The sequence below is a fragment of the Dama dama genome, chromosome 20 (genome assembly GCF_033118175.1).
Source record: "Dama dama isolate Ldn47 chromosome 20, ASM3311817v1, whole genome shotgun sequence".
Classification (NCBI taxonomy): Eukaryota; Metazoa; Chordata; class Mammalia; order Artiodactyla; family Cervidae; genus Dama; species Dama dama.
In genome coordinates this window covers 79,183,429-79,201,604 of record NC_083700.1, presented here as the reverse complement: position 1 = coordinate 79,201,604, position 18,176 = coordinate 79,183,429, and the positions used below count along the sequence as shown (strand labels likewise).

General features: G+C 41.9%; 1 protein-coding gene across 1 annotated transcript in view; it reads left to right on the top strand.

Moving 5' to 3' along the window:
- The window catches only part of ROR1 (receptor tyrosine kinase like orphan receptor 1), a 445,737-nt gene that overhangs the window by 56,595 nt on the left and 370,966 nt on the right, over nt 1-18,176 (top strand). The window lies entirely within an intron of this gene.

Sequence of the window (18,176 nt, the reverse complement as noted above, 5' to 3'; positions counted from 1 at the left end):
GTTTAATAAACTTGCTGTAACTTGAGCCTGTTGGTGGTCTTGGAAGAAACCCAAATCCAGGTTTGGTTGATACTGTGTAATGTGAATGCAATTAGTAGTGGTTTTTCTAAAGTAAAAAGAGATGTAGAAAAATAATGCACAGCAAATTTAGGTCAGAGCTGGGAAGCTTATAAATCCTTATTTTTGTTTTCATTACTTTAAGTAATAGGGAAGCTTTTGTCTTTATTACATAATTTCCTTAGCAATAATACATTTAACATTTTTTGAGTTAATTTCATATGTCTGATCAGAAAGCCACAGTTCATAACCCTGGGATGTGGCTGCTGGCACTGTTTATGTACAGAAGATTTCTTGTTCATCCCTAGGCAGCCAACACTAAAATCACGGATGGGGGCAACATTCATCACCTGTTTCTTCTTTCCGTAGAAGGTCTGACAAAGGAGTTTTCAAAGGATCCACATCCTTCTGCTAGGCAAGGTAGTAAACTGACCTGTGTATTGTTCAGTCACCAAGTTGTGTCCGACTCTTTGTGACCCCATGGACTGCAGCATGCCAGGCTTCCCTGTCCTTCACCATCTCCCAGAGTTTGCTCAAACTCATGTCCATTGAATTGGTGATGCCATCCAACCACCTCATCCTTTGTTGTCCCCTTCTTCTCCTCCCTTCAGTCTTTTCCTCTGACCTCAATCTTGCCAAGCATCTGGGTCTTTTCCAGTGAGTTGGCTTTTCATATTGGGTGGCCAAAGTACTGGTGCTTCAGCTTCAGCATCAGTCCTTCCAATGAATATTCAGGATTGATTTCCTTTAGGATTGACTGGTTTGCTCTCCTTTCTGTCCAAGGGACTCTCAAGAGACTTCTCAGGACCACAGTTTGAAAACATCAGTTCTTCTGTGCTCAGTCTTCTTTATGTTCCAACTGTCACATCTGTACATGACTACTGGAAAAACCATAGCTTGGACTATATGCATCTTTGTCAGCAAAGTAATGTCTCTGCTTTTTAAAATGCTGTCTAGGTTTGTCATAGTTTTTCTTCCAAGAAGCAAGTGTCTTTTAATTGCATGGCTTCAGTCACTGTCTGCAGTGATTTTGGAGCCCAAGAAAATAAAACCTTCCATTGTTTCCACCTTTTCCCCATTTATCTACCATGAAGTGATAGGACTGGATGCCATAATCTTAGTTTTGTGAAGCTGATTTTTAAGCCAGCCTTTTCACTCTCCTCTTTCACCTTTGTCAAGAGGCTCTTTAGTTTCCTTTTTGCTTTCTGCCATTAGTGGTATCATCTGCATATCTGAGGTTATTGATATTTTTCCTGGCAATCTTGATTCCAGCTTGTGATTAATCAAACCTGACATTTTACATGATGTACTCTGCATATACATCGTATGGTGTTGGAGAAGACTCCTGATAGTCCCACGGACTACTAGGAGATCCAACCAGTCCATCCTAAAGGAAATCAGTCCTGAATATTCATTGGAAGGACTGATGCTGAAGCTGAAACTTCAACACTTTGGCCACCTGACGCGAAGAACTGACTCATTGGAAAATAACCTGATGCTGGGAAAGATTGAAGGTGGGAGGAGAAGGGGATGACAGAGGATGAGATGGTTGGATGGCATCACCAACTCGATGGACATGAGTTTGAGTAAGCTCTGGGAGTTGGTGATGGACAGGGAGGTCTAGCGTGCTGCAGTCCATGGGATGGCAAAGAGTCAGACACGACTGAGTGACTGAAGTGAACTGAACTCTGCATATAATTTAAATAAGCAGGGTGACAGTACACAGCCTTGACATACTCCTTTTTCAGTTTTGAACCAGTTCATTGTTCTTGTCCGGTTCTAACCTATTGCTTCTTGATCTGCATACAGGTTTCTCAAGAGGCAGGTAAGGAGTTCTGATATTCCCATCTCTTTAAGAATTTTCCACAGTTTTTTGTGATCCACAGAGTATAAGGCTTTAGCATAGTCAATGAAGCAGAAATAGATGTTTTTCTGGAATTCCCTTGCTTTTTCTATGATCCATCAGATGTTGGCAATTTGATCTCTGGTTCCTCTGTCTTTTTTAAATCCAGCTTGTACATCTGGAATTTCTTGGTTCACTTGCTGTTGAAGCCTCCCATGAAGGATTTTGAACATTACCTTGCTAGCATGTGTATTGGTGTTGCCCTATTTCAGAGGATGTGATTTGATTCTAACATATTTAAACCTATGTGACCAGACTGTAAATTCTTCAAGGACAGGAGTTATGTTTTCCTGGTAGTGCTCAGGAAATAATATCTCTTTGTATTCTTACCTTCCAGATTCGAGATGCAGTTTTACTCCTCCCAGCTGCACCATTGTCCTCGTGCTTCTTCTTGAACTTGCCAGCAAAACTCCTGCTTAAGTATCTTGCCATTTTCAATTCCCTGGGCCTGAAGGCCAGATACCAGCGTGAATCACTCCCTCACCTTTTCTAGGTCTTTGTTCAAAAGAGACCATCTCAGGGACACCCTACCTATCTTCTTTGTTTGTTTTTTCATAGTATCACCAATTCAGTTCAGTCACTCAGTTGTGTCCGACTCTTTGCAACCCCAATAACTGCAGCACGCTAGGCTTCCCTGTCCATCACCAACTTCCGGAGCTTGTTTAAACTCATGTCCATCGAGTTGGTGATGCCATCCAACCATCTCATCCTCTGTTGTCCCCTTCTCCTCCTGCCTTCAATCTATCCCAGCATCAGGGTCTTTTTCCAATGAGTTAGTTCTTTGCATCAGGTGGCCGAAGTATTGGAGCTTCAGCTTTAGCATTAGTCCCCCCAGTGAATATTCGGGACTGATGTCCTTTAGGATTGACTGGTTTGATTTCCTTGCAGTCCAAGGGACTCTCAAGAGTCTTTTCCAACACCACAGTTCAGAAGCATCAATTCTTCAGTGCTCAGCTTTCTTTATGGTCCAAGTCTCACATCCATACATGACTACTGGAAAAACCATAGTTTTGACTATATGGACCTTTGTCAATAAAATAGTGTCTCTGCTTTTTAATATGCTGTCTAGGTTGGTCATAGCTTTTCTTCTAAGGAGCAAATGTCTTTTAATTTCATGGCTGCAGTCACTATCTGCAGTGATTTTGGTATCACCACCATCGGATAAACTGATTTGCTGATAGACTGTATATCCTGTTTATTTATTTGGTTTATTGTTTGTCCTGCCACCACTGGAATGTGAGCTCCTGGGCAAGGGTTTCTGTCTGATTTGGTCACCGCTGTGCACCCAGTGCCTGAAACATAAGAGTTGCTACAACTTGAACAAATGAATGTTCCACTACTTGCTAGTTATGTGGCAGTGGTGGATTTGTTTGTTCTCTTGGATCCTTTGTTTGATTCTCCATTGTTCCATAAAATGGCATGTATAGGTCATATAAAACTCTTTCATGCTATATCATGCGAATGCCTTCATTTGTGTCTTTCCTTTAACAAGCCAGACCCCAATCCCGCCTTCACAGAGCTTAGTCTTATGGGGGAATTGGACAAATACATGAATGATCCTAGTAAACTGGGCTAGCAGCCCTGCTAGGGAAGGCGTGATGAGCTGTGGGAGCACCTCTGAGGGACTCCTAACCCAGATAAGACCAGGGAAGTCTTCCACGAGATCTAGAGATGGAACTGGAGTTGAGCAGGCAGAGTCAGGGTGATGCTATGGGTGGTGTGAAAAGCATTCCAGGCAGGAAGGATAATGTGTAGAGTCTGGGAGTGAGGGACCATGAAGTATGGGGAGGACTGAAAGTCATCCAGTCTATCTGGAGCACACATGTGCAGGTAGTAAGTAGATGAGAGGTGTGACTTGAGATGTGGTCTGGGGACAGATTAGGGAGAGCCTAGCAGGCCATGCCAGGGAGCTTGGGTTTGATCCTAAGGGTATTATGGATCCATGGAATGGTTTCAAGGACAGGGCTGTCTTGTCAGACACAACCGTCATTTTATGGAGTAAGACAGTTTTTCCTCCCTTGATGAGAAACTTGAATATAAGCTCTCTAAAAGGAAGATTGAAAGTGAAGTTGCTCAGTCGTGTCCGACTCTTTGCAACTCCATGGACTGTAGCCCACCAGGCTTCTCCATCCATGGGGTTTTCCAGGCAAGAATACTGGAGTGGGTTGCCATTGCCCTCTCCAAAAAGGAAGATTATGAAAACAAAAAAGCCCAGAAAGTGAATCTTTAGACTCCATGAAATCTGCTGAAATTCAATTTAATCTGACTGGTGCGTTTCACAGCAATAAATTTAAAGATTCCACCCACCCCTCCCAAACACACATACAAATGCTTAAGAAGCTTAATTATCTTTGGGTGTATAGCTCGCAGCTTAAGTTAGGGGACATGGTATTGCTACAGACATAGATACTCCCATTGAACTTCGCATCACAGTGGGGCAGACAAATAAAGCAAGAGTGAGGAAACAGAGAAGGTTCTAATCTTAGCATTTAGACCCATAAGGAGTGAGGGTTCCTCCTACTCAGCACTAATTGCCAAATGAAAAAAACAAGGTTGCACCTTTAGGGCATAATGTGGTGAAGGAGACAGCAGGCAGATTTTGGTCCTGTCCTTACAACTTATCTATCACGAGTGATGTGACTTTGGGAACCACATAACCTCTTTGAGCCTCAGTTTCTTTTTCCTGAAAATGGAGTTAAGGCTATCTGTCTTTCAAATTTGTTAGGATTCAGTAAGATAAAGTACAGTCAGCTCTGCTATAGCATTTGTTTTAAAAACACAAATTTGTTCCAATCTGATTGATATAATAGAGAACAATTTGAGGGTAATACGGATTTCATGTTTGTTTATGATGGACTTTATCTGTGAGAAATCCTAGGTGAACTCAGAAAACTGTGCCCAGCGGAAGTGAGCTGCAGAACATGCATCTCAGACTTCTACGGGCTCCTGCAGTTCATGTGTGTTATGAGCCACACCCATCCACACCTGGTGTTACAAATTTCTGATTTCCGGTAATTCTCTGCCCACCACTTCTCAGTAATCCACAAGCTGCAACCCTTCCAGCACCCACTTCTATAAGCAAACTTCAGGTCTTTTCCAAGATAAACTGTAATATTCATTATTAATGTACATCTAAACCATTTAACATGCAATACTATGCTACTGTGTTTATTGGATCCCTATCTTTTATTCTGTGTCACTAATAAAGTTTTTGCATGGTGTGCCCCAATCCTATTTTCTCATAAGCTGTGTGGTTTTTATTACAGTGTAGTGATTTTTTGGAATTTCTATTTGCTGTTATAGCAGACCTGTCTCTATCTAAATCATCTAATGCAACTCCTGGCAGACTATGGACACTTAGGAAAAGATAGCACTTTTACTACTATCAATATTGATCTCCTTAAATATGATGTTGGATTGGGGCAAGGACAAGTATTAATAGTTGGAGTATTTAATTGCTTGATTGTGAGTGAAATGGAACAGCTGAGTTGGAAAGGTTTTGTTGCCTTTGTTTGTTTCCGAGTGTGTAGTGGTAGACAGACCATTACTGGGGTGTTGTTGGTGACAAACCAAGTATGTTAAGAAAAGAGCAAGCTGGGAAGAGTGAAGACATGGTCATTAAAAAAATGTTCATTAAACAATGTAGGGCACTGCCCTGGGGAAGAAGGGTTGCTTTGTAAGATTCCAGGGCTTGTGAGCAGCTTGCCACTTATAAAGCTTAGGGCTCTGCTCTGCACAGTGGGTGGTGGCTGTTATGGACAGGTGAGGAGTCAAGAGAAGTGAGGCATGGGCTTGGAGGTTCTACCTTTGAAGCTTCTTTTTTAAAAAATAATAATAATGTGTAAGAACAGATGACTAACTGCAAGGCATACCAGGGTAAATTTTACACAAAAACAAGCCAGAGTTTTCCAGCAAAACGTGGACTTCTGCTTGCCTTTTTTTAGTGGTCTAAAAGAATAGCTCGCACATGGACATATTTACACGTGATTTCTTTAGTCATGCCCTTGAACTGGAAATATAAAGACCCCGCTTTATTTATGGCTCCTGGCATGCTTTGGAATAGTGAAATCACATTGGTGTCTTTTCCATCCAGGGCTCTTTTTTTCCTTTTCTTTTTCTTTTTTCTTTTATTTTGGGGATTTTGTTTCTTTGTTTTTGTTGATTTTTTTTTTTCAACTTAAGGAGAAAGTGCAACTCGTTGCTGATCTGGATTTAATTTCTCTCTAACATTCTGTTTAGTTTTGTCCTTTCCACTTTGGCCAGGCTGTTAAACTCTTGGAATAGTAAGACTCTCGGAATAGTAAGATGTCACCTTCATCTTGGATGTTCTGAGTCAAGCAAAGGGGGAGAAGTGCCAGGGCATTTGAGTTGGGAGTTGGCAGAGTCTGCATCAGGTATTTAAAATGGGATACTTGGAGCCTGCAAACCAGAGGCCTTAGTGTAATATCACTAGCAGAATTATTTTGGGACCTCCAGATAATTTAAAAATTAATTATTTTGAGCAGTCTGTCTATAAAAGATTCTAGGTAGAAAGTGTTTCAAATATATTTGATTTTGTTAAATTAGTTTTGCCTCTAATCGTAGAAGGGGTACCACTATTCACATGCCAAATCTTAACAAAATTATAAAGAAACTTAAAATGCCACATTTTTTTATGGCAATGCTCTGACTCCAATGCTTTGAAAATGATGTCATCTTTTTAGTTTGTTTCTATGAAGAGTACATGGAGTTTAGGCTTGCTGTTAAGTTGATTTTCCTAAAACCAAGGACTATTACATTTCTTCCTCTGAGATCTGTTCTCCTCCCTTTCTAGCTCTCTGAAAATGTGGATGATCTTTCCACCTGGGAGTTTCTGAGCTCTGTGTATTGGCTGTAAGAACACATGGGAGATGGACTGCTGTGTCGAGATCAATCTATGTGAGGCAGTCTGAGGGGCTGGTCTGGACTTGTAGATAATGGCCAGAAGGAGCTGGCTAGCACTGCTGTTTTCCCCAGCCACAAGCCTAGATAAATTATCCTGCTTGGCAGATGACTCTAATCAACATTTCTAGCTCTGCTGAACATGGATGCAGTGGCAAACACATGGGTCAATCATTGGCTGGGGCAGGTGGCCCCATCTGGTCAACCTCCTTCCTGAAGCCTGATTTACCAGTTGTTTTCACCTCCTTCTTCCATAAAGCCATACAACTTCAAATACGTTGGTCCTGTCTATTTTAGTGGATTTCTGCCTTCTTAGTCTTGCATAATAGAAAGAGCATGGGCTCCAGAAGCTTGGGTTTAAATCCAAGCTCTGTTATTTTTTGACTTTGCAATTTTAGGCAAGTGACTTAATCTCTTCTAAGCCTTTGCTTACTCATTTAAAGAATAGTATCAATCATCTCTCCCTAGCAGAGCTAGTGAGATAATATGTACAGTGTCCAACACAGTGCCAGGCACACAGAAGGCCCTCCGGAACTGGAATCCACTCAAACTTTACCACTTACTTTTTTATGAGTAGGCCAATTGCTTTAATCCCAGTTGACATGCCTGCAGGGCGAAAGGATTAGTTGATCCTACTTTCTTCTTTGTGCCAGGCTCAGTCCTAGGTCCAGGGTCTTCCGAGAGGAGTAAGAAAGGAGAGTGTCTCGGAAGGCACTCCCAGCTTTACTCAGGTCCATTCATTCAACAAATGTATCTTGACACCTACTATGTGCAAAACCCCATACCCTTGGGGAAGATACTAAGATGACTCAATTACTAATTTAGTCCACATTTATAGGTTGTCTGTTGTGTGCCAGATAGTGTTACAAACACTAGGGGTAGAAAAAGCATGTGGGTTAGCTCCTTCCTTGGAGACGCTCACAATGCAGTAAAAAAACACCTAATGGTGGGAAGAGTAGATGAAAATTAATGTGATCTGGTTGATAAAAGGCACTTGCTTTGCTGTGACTTTAATAATAAATTCAGTAAATAAATTCAGTAATCAATTCAGTAAATAAAGTCAGTAATACTGACTGCACACAGCAAAATCAGTTGCATTTCCCCAAAATATTTAGATCTGGAAACTTAGGGCTTCACTAAGGCAGTATGTTCTCATTTTACAGCTGAGGAAACAGCCCAGGAGTGGTTCGTATATCACACATTTCAAGTAAAAGTTAAGCTGAGACCAGCCTCCAGCAGCTTTTGTCTGTGGTTGAACCCACTCCTTTTTTTGATCCTATTGTTATAAGTAGCAGATGTGCTCTTCACCTTTTGTAAACTATCCCGTTCCAATTTCCCAACAGCTCTACTGGGATTAGGACCATTATGAATTTAGGGAACTTGCTCAAGGTTGCACAACTTGACAAAGTCAGGATTTGAACTTAGGTCTATCTGATTCCAGGGTCCCAGCCCTTAGCCTCTATCCCATAACTATTGATGATTCATCCTCGTTGAAGTATCTGAAGGCTATTGTAAGCTTTGGGGACTGTGTGTGAAAAAAAAAAGACAACGCCATGAATTGTTTTTTAGGACTTGCTTATTTGAACCACTGGGAAAGCTAAATTTATGAACAATAAAAAGAGTCTATAGGTGTCCGTATGCTAAGTGTGGCTAGATATAAACAGGAAAAAAGTTATCATCAAAAAAGTTCCCCTGGGATTTCCCTAGTGGTCCAGTGGTTAAGAATCTGCCTTCCAATGCAGGGGACACTGGTTTGACACCCTGATGGGGGAACTAAAATTCCACATGCTATGGGGGCAACTAAGCCCACACGCCACAGCTACAGAGCTTATGAGCTCTGGAGCCTGTGTGCCACAACTAGAGAGAAGCCGTGCATCACAAGCAAGATCCCAATGCAGCCAAAAATAAATACTTAAAAAGAAAAGTTCTCTTACATCCAGTTTCTTAAGATTTCATAATCAGAGGGGTAATTCTGAGCAAATGAATATAAAAAGACCTCTGCAGAATTTCTGTACTTGGCACAGATCAAACCTAATTTCTTAAAATCACTGATGCCTTATTTAAAGAGCTTAAAATTCTGAAGATGACTGTTCCACAGCCAAACAAAAACACCCCCTGGCTCCTTAGTGACCACTAATGCAGTTGACTTTCCACCTTTCAAGAATGTCCCCACCCCCTCCCCATTGTCTTCCAATTAACTCACGTTTATTGTATATAAAGCTCATGGGCCTGTTGAGTTGATAATGCTAAAGGCTGACAACCACATAGAGGTACGTCTTACAGTAATGAAGTGTGTGAGCGTGTTTGAATTTTCTGTTCAAAGACACTGGGGCTCTGTCCTGGGTGAGTGGCAGGGGAGACCAGGCTTCACTTGGCCAGAGCAGCAGGGTTCTAATGGAATGTTTCTGCTCCCCTTGAAAAAGGTAGTCAAGCATCTGTACTCCCCACTGAACTCCAATTTCCATTCTTCTTTGAAATCCTGCTTGCTCTGTCAGTGAGAGCCATATGACAAGTGTTCAGTATGTCAGATTTGTTTTCCTTTTAAACTACATGTGAATTTCACCTCCAAAGTAGGGCTATGTTAATTTCCCAAAGCTCTTTCAATAATTGTATTCTTTTAAAAACGTATGTTCTATTATTCTTTTTTGAGTTGTGTTATGACTGGTATTTGGAAAGTGGTTAGAGGATCACTGGTTGCATATTGGGTAGTGTGTATGTGATACACATTCCCAGATGTAAACAGCCGCTAAATTCATTATCTAGTTTGTATAACTGTTCTACTCATTTCACCAGGCTCAATTTAGTCATTTCCGGCTAGCAGAGCAGGTTTTTTCCTTCAAAAAAGGTGTTTGCATAAGCTTTTCTGAAAAGCATTAGTTTTGTCGTATTCATATTTATGTTGATAATTAATTGTAACTGCCAAAAGAAAGGATGTATCTAATTGTGCATGGATGAAGTTACTCTTTTTGTCCTGTTTGTATGGTGACTAATTCATACATAATCAGTTACCTGTACCATCTATTCAGAATTTCAAAGATTGAATCTATACATCTAGAATGTTTGTAAGTTTCCCTTGCCTTAAAAAGTCAGTTGATTAGTTTACAGAGAAGAGAGAGTCTAGGTGGACAGGGAAGTCAGGTCTTGACTGTCTTTCTAAGAGGAGCCATTCTGGAATGATTTTGGTAAAATAATGTCTGTCTCTATATCATTTCCCTACCTATTTACCTATTTATCTATCTATCCATTAATCTCTCTGTAAAGCAAACATCCCATTCACTTAAGAAATATAAGGAGTAGTATAAATCTTGAAAGAGATTAATACTTTCAGCAAAGAGATCAAGCAGTGACAGTACTAACTGTCTGGTCTCTTCCATCTCTCCATTCTCCTCCTCCTTCAGTTTGATTTACTGCAATTAAAATTTTACAAATAACTTATGTCCATTAAAAAAATAGAATATTAAGAAAGTGAAAAACTGTTCAGTCTCCCTTAGGCTCAAACATAATCACTTTTAACATTTTGGTATATTTCCTTCTAGCCTCTTTTGCCCTATGCATCCATATTTAAAAGTTCCATAAGTGTGATCCTCTTGTGATCATACACTATTCTGCATCAAGCTTTTTTCACTTAACGTGAAAATATTTTTCCAAATCTTTATAAATGTTTTCTTTCATGTCTGTTACCCACAGTGGGTACAGTCTACATAGTTTATTGAGCCATCACTTGATGGTTGGATATTGGGTATTTCACCTACACTATCTTTTTTTGGCCATGCTGCATGGCATGTGGGATCTTAGTTCGCTGACCAGGGATCAAACCCATGCCCCCTGCAGTAGAAGCTTGGAGTTTTAACCACTGACTGCCAGGAATGTCGCTCACCTCCACGGTCTGTGAAAATGAAACACTGATAACAAAACAACGTCAAACTTGGTTGAATTCTGTGATGGTCCAGCACCGTGGCTGTACATCTTATCTGCCTGCTATGCTAGTCACATGGAAGTGAGGGGAAAACCCTCTTCATCTGTGAGAAGTGTACCTGAAACTAACCAAGGAAGTGTTTATGAACAGCCAACAAGTCGGTAAGAAGCGAGGGTTGGTAAATGGAGTCATTTTATTTCATAAAGGTACCTCAGAGCTTTAAGCCCCACTCCCCTGGATTTTCAGTCAGTTTAGATTTCGTGGGTCTGTACATGATGCACCGTGATCTTGCCTTACACGGAGTTCAGTGTGAGACATCAACTTTTCCTTGCTGAATTTTCAGAATCTGTGAAATAGGACTCCAGCTAGCCTGGAAAAGTCTACTTGTCTCTTTAGATATTTATGAATGATCTTTCAATACTGGGTAGAAGACTATTTGTAGTTGTAGATTGAAGGTAAATGCTTCCAAAGATCCCTGTGCTTTTCTTTAAAAATATAAGTTGTAAAAAGTTCATTCCTTTTCTCCCTGAGGAGGCAATTTGGCCCTGGACTCTGGAGCCAGACAGCCTGGACTGACTTCCTGCCCCACCACTGCCTGCTGGGTGACCTTAGGCAACTTATCTGAACTTGTGTAGGTGAGCAAGCTTCCAGGTTTCTCATCTGGAAAATGGGATACTACTACTTGTTCATAGGTGTGTTGGAATGGTTTAAACAAGTTAAACACAACAGGCCCTCAGTAGTGTCAACTATTATTGTTTTCCCCAGGCTCCTAAAGTTGTGCATTTCTAGTGCTTTAGATCACTTCTGTGCATTTGTAATGTTCTTCAGCATCCCTCAGTGAGTGGCTTTTCTCTGAGCACTTCTTCCCCAACTGGCTTATGATAATCATAATAATTTCAGCTACCACTTAGAGGGAGTATTACATGCCAGGTGCTCTGTATTATATGTATTATAAAGTGTATTATTCGCTTTTCACAGGTGAGGAAACGAAAGATTGTAAAGGGTAAGTAACTTGCTCAAGGTCATAAAATTGCTAAATGTAGGTCTAGAAACTAAATTCTGGTCTGGCTTATTTGCCACCACAAGGCTTTTATAAATTCCTCTAAGGAGGGACCTTTTAAAATCTGTTACCGCTTTTATATATTTATTTTTTAAAAAGATTTTTTGATATGGACCATTTAAGGTCTTTATTGAATTTGTTACGATATTGCTTCTTTTTTTTTTTTTTATTTTTTGGCTGTGAGGCATGCGAGATCTTAGTTGCCTGACCAGGGATTGAACCTGTACCCACTGCATTGTAGTGTGATGTCTTAACCACTGGACCACCAGGGAAGGTAGGTCCTCAGTCAGTATTTTTTTTTTAAATGAATGAATGAAAAAGTGAAATTGTAGATAAGAGAACTTGGAACTCCTATCTAGTTAGAAAACCAATGGTACTGCTTTTTAACAGCCATGAAATTATTAGTCTTAGAATTATGTTCTGCTTCTGAACAGAACATTGCCCATGAGAGAATGATAGATTTGTAATTATTTGCATATGACACTGGTTGTATTTCATGTGAAACAAATTTAGACACTGTGTATGTGAGATCCTGATTTGAGGAAATCTAGATTAGCATTACATAGATAATTGTTGCAGCAACTTTAATTTAAACAAAGTGAAGTGAAAGTTGCTCTTTGCGACCCCATGGACTATACAGTCCAGGGAATTCTCCAGGCCATAATACTGGAGTGGGTAGCCTTTCCCGTCTCCAGGGGATCTTTCCAACCCAGGAATTGAACCCAGGTCTCCCAGATTGCCGGAGGATTCTTTAGCAGCTGAGCCACAAGGGAAACCCAATTTAAACAAAAGGTGTAGCTAATTCTAGGTCTAGTTTGGCCATTTGGTTAACATTTATTTAGCATGTACACTGTGTCAAGCCCTCTGCTGGGCACTAGGAGTTTAAGGATAAATATGATGGTTCCTTTGAATGCTCTGCCTAGGCTCCTGGAGAATCCAGCAGTCTTTTTATATGTTGGATAGAGGACATTATGCACTCCCATGGTTTTAGCGAATGGCCTCTATACCTATATCTTTAACAGAGCCCCTCCCCCTTTGACTCAATCAGCTGTTTGCTTGCTATGTTCACAAAGAGGTCTCAGAGGCCTCCAAACTGAATTTATCCTTGAATCTCTAGGTCCCCTGTGCCCCAACCTTGTACTTGTTATATATTTTATCTTAATTGGTGGTACCACTGTCCTCCCCTTCATCCAAACTAAAACACTTAAAGTAATCTTTGATTCCTTTTTCTCCCACACCTTTTGCATTTAGCTAGTTACCAATTTTCCTGATTTTCCCTCCAAAATAAATCCTCAGCTGTGAGGGATTTGAGATTTTTACCCTATTTGCAAATGAATGAGTTAGTTTCTTGGATACTGGCAGAAGACAGGAGACTTCTGGGTTAGAAACAAAGGAATTTATTGTTTTTAACTATAGCGGTAGTCAGAGTGTCAGCATTTTGGGGCAACAATTCCCATGGTGTGTCATGAAGAGGGCCAGATGATATATATGTATGTAGGAACCCTGCATTTAGGAAACCTAAACCTTTTATATTAGATAGTAGACATGTTTTTCCTTTGCTCCAGAGGTAGACGATGTCTTCCAAGGCTGTTGTCCATATAAGCATCTTTGAAAGGATAATCTGGGGCCAAAGGCAGCCAGTGCTTTGCTCATGATTTGTACAGAAATTCAAGAGACCCACAGAGAATTGTCTCCCAACAAGAATGTTTCACATCTGTTCCCTCTGCTCTTCCCTTACACCATTGATCAGGCCACCCCATCGCTCACAGGCTGTATTGCAGCAGCTTCTTATCTGGTCTCCCCAGGCCTTCAAGTCAGTCTCCCACACCTTGCTGGACTAGCCCCGTGCACCAGATCTGACTGGGTCACCCCCTGCTTAAACCTATTCACTGCCTGCTCACTGTCTGTGGTGAACGCCCAAGCTCCTTAGTGTGACACTATGGGGTTCTCCAAGCAGCCCCTGCCGATCCTTGCAGCCTCAGGGAAGGGCAGCATGTCAGAGGGGTTACCTCCCTTTCTGCTCAGGTTACTTTACCTGTGTGGCCTCAGTTTCTTCATCTGTAACATTAGGGTGATGGGACCTCCCTTATGGGGTTATTGTGAGGATTATGTCAGCCTTAGACGCAGTAAGCCCTCCATCCATGTAGCCTCTTGATTGGGTTTTCCACTCTGCCTCCTGTTATAAGAACCGACCACATGCTTTTCTGTTTGTGCTGCTTTTCGCCACAGGGAGGGCCTTTGCTGCCCTCTCCCCCCGGGTTCAGGCTGGTGAGACACATCCTTTCTCCTTCCTCCTGGACACACTGCGCAAGTCTCAGTTGTTGAGCTGGAGGTCCATCCTCTAATGAGTCAGTTACTGCCACTGTGGACAATGAGAGGATGGGGCTGTCTTATTTATCTTTGCCTTGCTGGCATAGAGCACGTGTTGGAAAATTGTTGAATGGATAAATGAAGGAGTAAAAGCAATTCACGTTCTACTGGGGTGATTGGAGGCTGGGGATGAGGGCTGGAAGGCAGTTAAGCAGCCTGATAACAGTGAAGGGGATCTTAGGAAGTGTTGGGCTGAGTGAAAATTAAGCCCTGTAGGAGTCTAGTGCAGGAAGTTTGCTTGTTCATGGGGTTTGGAAGCCTGTTTAAAGTTATCTATTGAATGAAAGCGGCCCCTTCTATGTGATTCTAATTATTCCCTTTCCTGAAAGAAGCTATTGCAAATGGAAGGTCATGCAGTCTGCCTTCTCGTAAGATTTTCAGTTCCTCAGAATACAATGAATTCTCTGTTACCTGGCGGAGCGGGTAGAATGGAACTTCTTTTTAATTAAATTGTCTCTGCCACAGAAAGTGTGTGACCTTATCCCTCCTTCTGAAGTCCCCCAGGTCTTCAAGGCCTGGCTCCAATCACTCTCCTTGAATTTGCTGTCCCACTGGTGCACTCTGCATTTTGAGTTATCATTTTATATGGGCATGTCCAGTTCCCTAATGAGACTGGGAATTTATTAATTTTCTCTGAAATAGTTAACGGTATGCCTTTGAATTGAGAAGGCTCTCCACTTACATTTATTGAGCTGGGATTCTCCATATATGTGATAACAACTCTTGATTGGTTAGAACACAGCCCTAATCTCAGGATGTCAACTGTCTCCTCTCGAGCCTCCAGTTCCCCATGATAGCAGCTTCTCAATGAATGTTATAAATGTCTAATTTATAATTTTTATTAATTTTAAAATAAGGAAAACTGATGTTTATAGAAAAGTATTTGGAAAATAGTGATAAACAAACAAACCCCCTGAAACAGCCCAATCCCCAAACCTCCTGATAACAACTTTTAGTATTTATGGTATGTCTCTCTTCCTTTGCTTTACATTATTATTTCTCTCTCTTTCAGCATACAAGGGGTCTTATTTTACCAATCCTTGGGCAGTCTGCTTACTTCCTCCTAACTTCAGTATATGTTTACTAGAAGCGACAGTGCTGAAGACTTTCTCGTAGCTGCTGTTTCAGCCCTTGGGCCACCATGTTGCCTTATTTGTCACTGTCTATCCTTGTTTGACTTCTTTTTGTCTCTCTGGATTGACCAGCTGTTGTGTTTTGCTGTTTGATACCTGCATGCATCTCGGTAATAAGGTCCCGTTTTTTTGAAGTGTCTGCTGTGTTCCAAATACAGCATGTGTTGTACACACTTAAAAAAAAATCTGTTTTCTGATAGACTGCATATTAGTAATGTTCATTTTATAGATGAGGCATTTGGTTTAGGGATTTAATAACTATTAAGGATTACCAAGGTGCAACTTGCCACCCTCCTTCATGCTACTTAGTTAGCTTTAAACTTAACTTTCCTTAGTTGGAAAACTGGATTTTAGGAGCTGTGTCCAATCAGCTTTTGGCTTTAAATTTCCCTCCAAGGGTACTACAACCCACATCCCTGGACCAACATAGTGGATGTCATAAGCTTTACTGGAAAGAGTGTGTGTGTATGTGTGTTTGAGAACTGTTGTGGCTCTTGCTTGTATTCCTCATAGTCCTGAGATGGACTGTCCCTCACATCTGTTTTCAACCCCTAGCCCCAGTACAGAGTTATATTCTATTAACTCAAGGCACCTTTTCTTTGTAATTCATGTCAGTTTTCCTCCCAGCCACCTGCACAATCTCTGGCTTTCTCTCTGCCTTGCTCTCCAGGCTGTGAGTAAGTTCTTTGTGTATTTGCTGTTTTTGATAACCTCAGCTCGAGATTTAATGTCAAGGTGGGGTCCCTATTAAAGATGCTATTAATCATCCCTTCCCTGTTTGAAGATTTCTGTGTTGGCAAGCAGGCAGATAGAAGTAGCTGTATGTTTCCCAACCAGATGGACTGGTAGCTGGGGTGGGGGCTTTCAGCTGAAACACATTCCTGTCATTATTTGGCAGAAGAAGGGCCAATGAGATTAATAGAGTAATCCTTGCTTGTGATCCAGATTCATCAGCTGAATCACAGAGCCTCAGTGTTGGAGAGGACCTTGAAACCATCTACTCCAACGGTGTGATTTTATACTTGAGGAAACTGAGGCAACAGATAAAGGAAGTGATTGAAGATTATGAATGACTCAGGCTGCCATGGACTTATGACACGACTGAGCCTTGCTCTCTTCCTTTGGGGAAGGCTAGTGAGAAATTTAGTCACACTCCTCAGGTCACACAACTTGTTGCACCAGAGCAAGGACTCTCCCGCGTTCCTGACTTCAGGCCCAGGAGGGGTGACCTGGAGCCAAACCTGTGTCCGTCATTTACCTGGGTGGATCTGTGGCCTTTGACTGGTGCAGGAGTGCTCCCTCTCTCGCATTTCTTGTGCATGTGGAGTTTTGGTTGGAGAGACAGGAGTTCCTTTTGCAGTGAGGGTGTAGACAGGTGGGGGCTTCCCAGGTGGCACTAGTGGTAGAGAACCCACCTGCTGGTGCAGGAGATGTAAGATGGGAGTTCTGTCCCTGGGTCAGGAAGATTCCCTGGAAGAAGGCATGGCAACCCACTCGAGAATCCCAAGGACCGAGGAGCCTGGGGGGCTGTAGTTCAAAGGGTCACAAAGAATTGGACAACACTGAAGCAACTTAGCATGAATGCACATAAACAAGTGGAGTTCCTTGACGTCCCCTTCAAATCGACTCCCAAGGGTGTCTGGCTGGACCCTCAGCCCTGTGTTCTTGCCTCTGTCCCTCTGTCCCATGGAGGTCTTTTTCTACCTAGACAGCTGGGACTGCCTTCTCCAGTGTGTCAGGAGCAAGGGAACCAGTGAGGGGAAACCCAGGAGCGAAGAAGCCAGGGAGTGGATCAGGGGTTGCTGGCGGCTCAGAGGTGCTGGCTGCTTGCAGTGGGGTCATGGGTTTTTAGAGAATTCCAGCTTTGCAGTGAAGATAGTACTTGCAGAATCCCCTCCCCATGGTGGGTGAGGAGTATTTTCCGCATCCTGTATGAAGCATCCAGACCCAAGACCTCCTACTCTCCCTTCGTGACCTAGCTTAGTTATACTGGTTCATTCTCTTGCTGTTTTTTAGGGTTCAAGCCTATGGCTCGAGTTAGGAGAAAGATGAGGTTTGTAAAGAGGTCTTTCTGGTCCTTCCAGTACTAAAGCCCCTTGAATAAGAGCCAGGGAGATTCATCCCCCAGCGTCTAGGTGGTGGTGGGTAGGCTTCCTGCCAGAAGGATCTGAGGCAGAGGGCGCGGAGGCTGCCATGCCGATGTCTCCACACCTCTGGCAGTGCAACAAAGAACTTCTGTCTGCCCTGCAAGGTTAGGTCGGTAAAAGCCACTTCAGTGGAAAGCCACCATCATTTTGCAACTTGATAATTAAAATTCTAGTATAAGAATTAAAGAAAACATGGGGCTCCGTTACTAAATCACTGAAATTCAGCTGCGGTGACTCTGTTATTGTTCCTCATGAAAATCTGTGGCTTTCTCACACACCTTCTTTGTTTCAAGCCTTGATTCGGGCTTAATCACCACAGGAAATAAGTCCCATGTGTCTGTTCATTGGTTTGGCCACAAGTGCGATGATGCTTTTGTGATGGGGAGAAATAAAAGATAATCTTCAAATTAGGTGAGGTGGAACATGGTATCTCATCAAGAACAGAGGTAAACAAAACTCAAAGACAAGGTGCTTTCGGAGCTCCTATTTTGTTTTCCTGACAATTACAAATATGAAGGCCAAAGAGAAGAGAAATAAGAATAAGAGGCAATACTGCTGAGGTGGACCGTCAACCTGAACTAAGTGGATTGATTTCTTTCCTTGCATACTCGGAGAAAATGGCCAGTTGTTGCTTTCTGCTATTAATAAAGAGGTCACTTTATCATTAGGT